Below are 10,513 nucleotides of genomic sequence, written 5' to 3'. Positions count from 1 at the left end.
GTTGATTGTAGAATCCATTATTTGGGTAGTTTATGTATGCTTACGTGTGCTTTCAAGTCTCAATCTATTAATATTAAGGTACTTAAGTGTGCCTCTCAAGTCTGAATCTATTAATATTTCGAGTCTGCTTGATCCATTGGTGTTGTTAATTCATAGGATTGTGTCTTTGTTTACTAATATGTTAGAGCAACAACGCTTTGGTTCTAGATTCTTGACTTGTTGAAATCCAATTATCACGGATTGGCCTACTCACATCAATCCTTGCACTAAATAATGTGAATCTCTTTGATATCTTTGTCTTTGTTTGTGTGAAGTATATACGTGTGACTCACTTGATCCAATGGTTGATTGTAGAATCCATTATTTAGGTAGTTTCTATATGCTTAAGTGTGCCTTTCAAGTCTCAATCTATTAATATTAAGGTTTTTTTTGTATGCTTAAGTGTGTCTTTCAAGTCTCAATCTATTAATATTTAGGTAGTTTATATATGTTTAAGTGTGCCTTTCAAGTTTCAATTTATTAATATTTTGAGTAGGCTTGATGCATTGGTGCTATTAGTTCGTAGCATTTGTCTTTGTTTATGTTGGAGCAACAATGCTTTGGAAGGTTCTTGGTTTGTTGAAAATCCAATTATCATAGATTGGCCTGCTTACATTAACCCTTGCACTAATGTGGATCTCTTTGAATGATTCTATTTATGTATGCTTAAGTGTGCCTTCCAAGTCTCAATCTATTAATATTTTGAGTATGCTTGATGCATCGGTGTTGTTAGTTCGCAGCATTTGTCTTTGTTTACCAATATGTTGGAGCAGCAATGCTTTGGAAGATTGTTGGTTTGTTGAAAATCCAATTATCACATATTGTCTTGCTTATATTAATCCCTGCACTAATGTGGATTTCTTTGAATGATTCTATATATTTATGCTTTAACATGTAAAGAGTGTGTTAAAAAAATGTAATATATTTTGTCAATCAACGAATTATGATTTCATTGGCTTTCTTCTTACTATTAAGTGATAGGAAAAGGTTGTTGTGATTGTAATCTTTTAGGTGGAATGCTTTGGAATAGAGCCTCGTTTCATGTTTTTTCATCAATTTTATACACCTTTTGTGTAATAACATCAATGTTGAAACAAGAATTTGGATTATAGTTTTTGAACATTTTCACAAACTTCTCAAGCATTACTTAATAACAAAACTTTGTTATCACTTTTAGAATGTTCTATTAAACTCCTTTTGAATAGGGTAAAGATAGATGCCATTTTTATTTGTCAAATAGAGCAAATTATTAGACAAAAAATTATAATTTGTAATAAATTAGAAACTTTAGTTAGGGCATGGGGATGGGCTCAAATATGAAAGGGGCTCATAGATCTTCAGTTGTATCTTTTGATCATTTGACATGTGAATCAACCTTGGTGACTTGAGCTACCATACTTTGTCTTATAGAAGGCTATTTCCATTCTCATGGTGGGAGATTAAACCGCTTAAACATTATGTGTGATTATTGTTGATTGCATGTTAATCTACATAATAATTTATCCCAAATCTCAGCTTTTAATTTTGCTTAATATAGCATTAGTCATGTTCCATTTCAATTGGTATCAGAGCTCTTGTGTTTTGATCCATGGTTCCATTGGATTTTTCTTATTTCTAGTTAAGACTATGGTTCTAAGACCAAATTTGAGCACAAGACTAAATCCTTTTTAGGTTGTGGACCAAATTTAAACTAAGTGGACGTGATTAGTGGTTAATTTTATTTTAATCACATTTTTACATTCTTTTCTACTTTTCCTCAAGCTTTCCATGGCTAGGGTTCATCACAAAATAGCCGTTTATAAACACAACATTGGGGCTTTGGTCGAGGTTACATTTTTAGCAACACATAGAGCACCATTTTGACCTATTTTTGAAGCATGGATTTGCTGATTTTCTTCCTCTTCCCATGAGATCAAGAAACCCTAAAAATCTCATTCCCAAGCTTCCAAAGTGATCAAGGGCTATCATGCACACCATCTACTAACCCTAGGGCACATTTGGGAGCATTATGTGTGTTTTGCATCTCTCCCAAACCTCCCAGGAAGCTGGCATCGATTTCCAGCTTGTAGGGGGTTTCAACCACTTGCCACGGTACAAGATTTGTTGGCTTCTCTACTTTAGCAATGGTCTTGGGAGGCCAAATGAGGCATTCTTGGTGCATTTCTTGAGGTTCTTGGTGGTTTTGGAGCTTTCTTAAAGGGGACAAATTAGAGATTAGTGCTTCACAAATCTACACAAAGAGAAACCCTAATTTCTAAAAAATTAGTCATTCCCTCTTGTCACATTGGGAACTTATTGAGACTATTGGAAGCATTGTTAATGCCATAATGCTTGCATAGGCTTTCATTTTGGACATTTGGCCAAGATTTTGCTTAGTGTGGTATCATTGGATGGAATTTCAAGCTTATGGATTGCCAATTGCATAAGTGATGATGTGTTGAATGATAATACATGCTATGGATGCACCATTGATGCTTTGGATTGCATATTGAAGCCATTAACATGCTCATGGAATCATTCATGCCATTGTGGTTTCATTCAGTTGAGAGGGCATTCATCAACACTCATTTGATGCCTTGAAATGCTATTAGACTTATTTACATGAAGAATTGATTATAATATGCTCGTGTTTGGCATGAGTTGTGGTTTGATGTTTAGGAACTTGGACAATGGAGGGAAGCATAAATTGGTTATTTAAATGAAATTGTGGCATGAGTTCATGTTAAACTCATTAAGCATCTCTAATTTTACAATTGATATTCATCTACACCAATACTACACATTGTACTCACACATTACTTTTTCTAGAATACTAGTGATGTGTGAGGGTACCTTGGTATACGATGGAGAGGCCAAGGGGAGCATGTCTTGAATTGACCGTGCCGTGAGTGCTTTGGTAAAGTGGTATGGGAGAGGATTACATACATTAGCATGAAGACTTGGCCCCAACTCTTGTCTTGGACATAAACTTGGTAAGCAGATGGGAACTTGGAGATCAGCAAACATCAACGCACTTCTTCGACATTTGAAGACTTTAAAGGATACTTACATGAGGGCAATAGGGCCTATTGACACTTGAAGACTTCAAAGGATACTTGCATGCAGGCAATGGGACCCATTTATGGACACATTGGCACATGAATTAGTCAAAGAGTTTGCATTAAGTGATACCAAATGATGCATGCAATGTGGTTAAGTGCAAGTGATCGATTGGATATTGGATTGGATTGGATATTGGATATTGGATTGGATGCAATGGAAAAATTGACATTTGGCTCTAAGCGCAAAGGATAACATGTCAAAAAAATTTCTAAAATTCTATACACATGAGGGATTGAAGTCAAATATAGTGATCATGATGTGCTTTGAAGTGTTCATTATGCTTATAATGTAAGGGAGGATGACCTAATGCGATTTGGAAGACAATTGGAATCTACTTGGAGTTACTTTGACCATTTCTGCAAAAATTGAAAACCCTCATGCAGTCTGTGCATATTCGGATTAAGGTTTGGGCATTTAGATACTCTCAAAGTACTCCCTTCTATCTTCCTATCAAGCCGTCAACAACTAGTCAAATCGGGCACCATTTGACTTTCCAAATTACCAAACCTCACTGGAAGGCAAACTTTGGCCTAGTCAAAAACAACAAGTTGTTTGATGCATTTGACATCATGGGATGAGTATACAACCTTAGAGCTCCCTAACAAGCCAAAGTACACCCAATTCCGATGTCATTTGGATGGTCAAATCTCTAGGGTTGACTTTGACCTAAAAGTTAAAATAGAGAATAGTTACACATTGACCAAGGTCAAAACCCTTATAGCATTGTTTATTACAATCCTAGACCATTCTCAAGAGCCAAGAAACTTTTAATTCCAATAAGTTTTGAGGATTTTAGGAGCAAATCTTCATTTTCAACCATATCCTTGTGAACCCTAAAACAAAGAATACTAGGGCACATCCAATTTCCATTGCTTTTCCATAGATGGATAGGGCATCTTAAGAGCTTTCTAACAAGCCTTAAATCACCTCAGTCCGACATCTCTACTCTATTTTATTATCCATTTTTGGAAAAACTATATTTTCATGGGCCGGCAAGCCAAAAGGGAGACCAAGGAAGTTGTCATTGGCCACTGAGGAACTGGATGGAAGGGATATGAATAATCATGACACTATGGACAATATGGAGGACACTATGGGTCAAGCCTCAAGGGAAGTTGAAGAGGAGTTGAATTTGGGGAGTGCTTATAAGTTGAACCCTTAAGCCTCGTAATCCACATCGAATGACACCCTCCTTCAACTACTGGTGGATCGACTTGACTTCAAACCTCTCATGGAGAAGTTGGAGTCGATCAACTATACTTTGAACTCCAAGTTTGACACCATGGTCACAAATATGGGAGTTATGGAAAGGTTGACCCAACCCATGAGTCAACCTCAAGTTGGTAATCATGAAGGGATGAATGGTGGGTATCAAGTTGGCATTGGCAAGCAAACCTTCCAAGAAACCTATGCTAAAAGCCATGGGAAAGGAAAGCAAGCTAGGCAAGAGGCTTCCTTGAAGGCTACCCGTGATTTCAACATTAAGACTCCCTCAACCATACTCATGATGGATGCTAATTAACCACTTTGATATATTTGCTTATTTCCAAGTGCCAAACCTTAATCGAAGGTATACATATATATTCTATAACTTCTACTCTCAATTTCTAGAGAAAAACATCGTACTTTAGACTAAATTTGAGAGAGAAATCATGCTTTAGACTAATTTTGAGATAAAATTTCATAAAGTTCTTTAAGCTCAACATTTATCCTAAGTCATAGGATAGGGTTTGCATATCCTAAAATCTAATGTAGAAATATACACAAATTTTGATTTAGAAAGAGAGTTTCTGAATTTTCTCTCTCTAAAACTATACTCTTAATTTTTCTAAAAATGTCATATCTATCTTAATCTTTACATGCAAGTACATGTATGCAAAAATAATTGTTAATTACTATTGCATGTATGTGCATGTAAGTCGGTTACTCATTTACACATGATTTATCTCACACAAATTACTCCATTTATTTATTCGGCCTAAGAATAGGCCCTAATCTTACCCTAAAACTTTTCACTTGGATTCCTTTAACTAATCCTTTTTTTAAATTACTTAGCAAAAGTTATCTCATATGAATGGGTCATTTTACACATCTATGTGCACACGTCATGCCTTTGTGTGCATGCCTAATGTTTATATTTATGTGCATATTTCGGTGCACATCTCCATTTAAACTTAATTAGAATCAGAATTTAAGGTGAATATCTTATTCTACCCAAGTGTCATCTTTCCAAATTTATATGCAAAAATTATCTAAATATAGTAATTTACCTCAGGTAAAAATAAAGTAATTATCTAAATATAGTAATTTACCTCTTAGTTAAAAATTTATCCTAAGGTTATATTGATAAATTAACTTGAGTTATAATTTAACTATACTAATTCTAATAACCTACCCATTATTATTTCATCCAATATAATTTTTATCATCCTATAAATTTATGTATAGTCTATGGTCAAATAATTATACCAACTATGCAAAATAGTTTAGACCTATTAATTTATCCTAAACTAAGGTGAATTTTAAGGCCAAATAATTCTCTAGTTTGGGAGATGTGTAGAGAATATTCTATATTAAAAAACTAATCCTATTCTTAAGTCCATATTATTTCCAAGTTTTAATAATAAGAAAGAGGTCAATTTAAGCCAAACTATTAATTATATGCACACAGCTTATGCTAGTTAATAGCCTAAGGTTTAAATTCACATTCCTAAGGTATTCTATAATTATTTTCATATAGAATATAAATAAAAAAAGAGCTAATTTTAAACTAGTCACAAAAAAGAAAAATATATGAAAATGATAAAAAAAATGAGATATAAATGCTGAAAAGTACCTTATAGGCCTAGCTTTGATATTGGGACTAGATGCCTTGTGGGTTTGTTGAAGACCTACATAGCTCCCTAGAAGCTCATGATTTTTTAAAGCTCTTCTCTAGGTTGCTCTATAGCTCCCAATTTGGAATAGACTAGGTACTTTAGAAGTGATAAGGGTGATAGAAACTGACCATACTTGGTTATGGCAAGTGATAAGTGCGATAGAAATTGATTGTTATGATGACAAGTACAAGGCACTCAAAACAATCAAATGGACCTTCATTTCTGACAAAAAAAATGTATGGATTTCTCCATGAGGGTTTTGGAGGGGGGTAATTTATACATGAATCGGGTGTTTGAGAGTCTCTACATGTGCATGGACTACTTGGGTGGATGTCAAGCCATACATACCATGCATTTCATGCAAAGCATAGAATTTGGGGACTAAACTCTACCTTTGAATTTCATACATGAGATTTGTCCTTTTGAACTAATGGTGTATGCTCTACTCTTGTTTTGCATGAGCCATAAAACACATACCACTAAATAAATACCATGGGAAACTTAACTACCACCTAATGAATTTCATACATGAGATTTGTCCTTTTGAACTAATGGTGTATGCTCTACTCTTGTTTTGCATGAGCCATAAAACACGTACCACTAAATAAATACCATGGGAAACTTAACTACCACCTACCGACCAAATCCACATAGTTTTAGCTAAACCATGGTTCTATGAACCTTAGGGGAAAATTGACCCTTTACACTGTAAATTAAATTCATGTGCACCCACACACAATAGACCTTATTAATTTATTTTTCCATGGGAATCCTTATAATTTTGGCCTCAATATATTTAAATTAAATATTGGTACTAACCCAATTAATTTTTATTTTATTTTCCAATTAAATTTACCAATTTTTAATCTTTGACCTAAATTAAATGCAAGTGTGCATGCACATGTGCACTTATGGATTTTTCTCATTATTTTAAGCATATGAGCCTTGTTATTTTTTTTTTATCAAAAATGCTTTTTCATGATAATTTTACAAAGAATTTACACATTTTTCCTCTCCGTAGTGTGAATATAATATTTTACACACTTAGTTTACTTTATTATTGGCAAGAGAGGAAATACATAGATGGTACCCTATATGAGTGTGTAAAAGAAGTTACCCTATATGAGTGTGTAAAAGAAGTTTTCTTTTTCAAGACATAGAAGACAAGGAAGTGAATATTTCCGCACAACATGGATATGGAAATCTAAAAAAGTTCTTGTTAAGCTCTTGAGTGGTTGTTCCTCCTATTAAATTTGATGGAAAAATGTCTACACAACATAAAACCAATGTTCCATATGTTAGAAAATAGTGCTAATGTAAAGAATGAGCTATCATATTCAATAAAAAGATGAGATTTAATACTTATAATCTAAAAGAAACTTATTCTCTTTACATTTTGTGGGTTAAGGTACATGTCACAAACCATATAAATGCACTGAACTATATACCACATTCCTTGGTTTGCTTAAAATCAAGCAACCTACTATTCTAGTGGTGATCTAAAATACCACTTTACCTCATTTTGTGTGGCCCTCTAGATCTTGGTTTCAAAAAATACCCAATCCTTCTTTTTGAAACTCTCTCAAACCTCTCATTATTGTCATCCTTAGTATCATCTAAAATAACAAGCCTTTAACCCTCCTATTTGAGCTATGTGAGTTGTAATGTGAGCTATTCTAGATATAGAATAGAGGGAAAATGTGTACATAAGGAGAGAAGTTTGGGAGTTTGGGAAACAGTATGCAGCTTAGGGCTCAAAGGAATAGAATGTTTGGGAGATAGAGAGAGAGGTAAGAAGCTTGGAAGAGAGAGATGCAAGCTGGGATTTTGAGGTTAGGCAAATAGCCAATTTAAGACCTTGGAGTAGGGCTATGAGGTTGGAAATTTCTTGTACCACTATAGGGTCATATGGGAGGAGATTTGGTAAGGAGAAAATACCTTTAGAGAGAGATGCAAGTTGGGATTTGGAGGTTAGGCAAATAGCCAATTTAAGACCTTGGAGTAGAAGGAGTGGGTACCCCAAGAGTAGCCAAGGAAAGTTTGATACCCAAGAAAAGACTTAGCAACCACCATTTAGCTAGAAGCCTACCTATGAGGAGTGGAGATTTGCCAACTAGGAGCCTCAAGCAACAAAGTTTTACTCACCCCCCAAGTCTCATTGGATCCCCGTCAAGATATTGGAAGCTTAGGGCTTCTATGATGGAAATCCTTTCATTTGGGTCCCAAAAATCTCACAGACCACCACACCAGAGTCTCCAAAGCCAAAGAGAGTCAAGAAGTGGGGACTCAAACCCAGTTCAAGCCTAGCAAGTCCCAATCTCAACAAGGCTTTAGAAGCACAAGGCTTCTACGAAGGAAATGTCTACATGTGGGATCCGATGTCAAGAAAACCTGTGCCACAAGCCTCTACAACCACGCTATTAAAAGCTAAACCAAAGATGGAATGGAGACCAAAAGATATACCTTTGACACTATCCCCATAGCTTAAGTAGCAAGAAGAGAGAGTAGTGGCTTCCATCTTGACTCATGTTCCAACACTTCTTTAGAGAAGTCGGAAGATTTCATGGACAGTGAGCACCAAGAGGTAATCCTAACCCCATATGCATTGACCCCATCTAGCCTGGTTCCCATAAAAGAAGAGCCACCCATAGTGACAAACTCCAAAGAGAGTTGTGCACACACTTTTGTGGCACCACCGAGCAACCCTAAGGCTCAAAAAATACCTACAACCCTACATCCACATCGCAACACCAACTCACCAGTTGGAGTTGGCAAGTTGCTCAATTAAAGCACACTGGCCGACAATGACATTGATGGATGGGAAAGAGACTATCCGCCTTTAGTCAGTGAGGCTACATGGTAATCCAAAATCTTAAGACCCTATTTTACATATGTAACACAACGGTTCCTATTATTTGGACATACACATGTAAACGAAAATGATTAACTTGATACCCAAAACTAAACTAAAAACATGCACTTGTACCTACGTGCACACAACACATACACACACCCATGCCTACACCACATGCGTACTCTTTCCACACACGTGTACCAATAATCACCCGTATGTTCACCCACATGTACATGCACCCCCTATAAACACATGCACACAATGCATACACATACACATGGTAACATACCAACATGCATGCATGTACACACAACTCCCCCTAATTCTTTGGAACACCCCTTCTCCTAAGCAAACCCTTCCCTCCCAGAATTTTGTCCCCCTTGGAATTTTTGTTTAAAAGGGTTATATCATGGCATAAAAAAAAGGGGTTATGTTACGCACGTGGAAACACAAGCCATGTGTCACATAGCACTGTAATTTTTTAAATTTTTTTTATAAAGGGGTTGCATTGCCATGTGCGAGCCGTTGTCAATCCACAATAAGAGAGAGAGAGACACTTAGAGAGAGTGTGTGTGCAAGCATCCCCCCCCCCTGTGGGAAAAAAAAAAACTAGCCTCGCTCTCGGCATAGTCCCCACCAATAACAACTCGGACAATGAAACCAACCCCCAGAAACCCGCAAACACGACGGCTAGCTTATCACAACCGCCACAATCCTCAGGAAGCCAATCCCGAACCCTACATTGTAAAGAAGACAATCCCCTGGTAACAAAAACAAGGCAAAACCCCAAGAAAGGCAGTAAAGAAGAAAAACTGCCATCGGTTGTTACAACAAGAACAACAACGTCAGCAGGTGTAGGCAAGCTGCAACCCGTTTCTACAACAAATAACACCCCTGCCCTCCCCTCCCTCCCCCCCCACCTTGAGAAGAGACTAAGGCTAGGGAAACCATGTTGAGAAACACATCAAAAAACCACAAGCAGCCAGCAAGGCACCACATGCACTTGCCTGCCCATAGCTCCATTGCAAGTATGGGCAAAGTCCACTACCATGCATTACCAATCTAACGATCTTGACTCCCCAAGAAAAGGGATGTTAAGTAAATGTCAAAGAGCAACAAAGAGAGTCGAAGAAAGCAATAAGTAGAATAAATCGTTATGGTTGGAGGAGGAAGGTAAATGTCAAAGAGAGTCGAAGAAAGCAATGAGTGGGAGAAATTGTCATGGTAGGAGTACACATAGGGTACAACTCCTGCCCATTGTCCATACATGTCATCTGCATACACATAGGTATCACCTTTTTTTTCACATCTCGCACCTCATGGTATGCACAAATGCATGCACCTACAACTAACCTTGTCAACACCAACCCCCTAGGTACATCCCTAGATAGGGGAACCATGTTGTGTGGAAGCCTAGCCAATACAACCTCTTTCTTCGACTTTAATTCAATACAAATAGAATCTTGCCCTCACTGATGCATTAGCCCACGAAGTAGCCCACTCTCAAAGCATCACTGTGAGATCAGGGGGTATAATATCATATGTACTGCCATCATCTACCCATGCAACTCATTTATGGTGGTCATGGTGCTCATTTTGCCAAAATCAGCGTGAGCATGGGCCACTCGTCAAACCACTT

This window comes from Cibotium barometz, chromosome 3 (assembly GCF_041138505.1).
Source record: "Cibotium barometz isolate CiBa-2024 chromosome 3, ASM4113850v1, whole genome shotgun sequence".
In the NCBI taxonomy this organism is placed as follows: Eukaryota; Viridiplantae; Streptophyta; class Polypodiopsida; order Cyatheales; family Cibotiaceae; genus Cibotium; species Cibotium barometz.
This window is presented reverse-complemented; position numbering follows the sequence as displayed.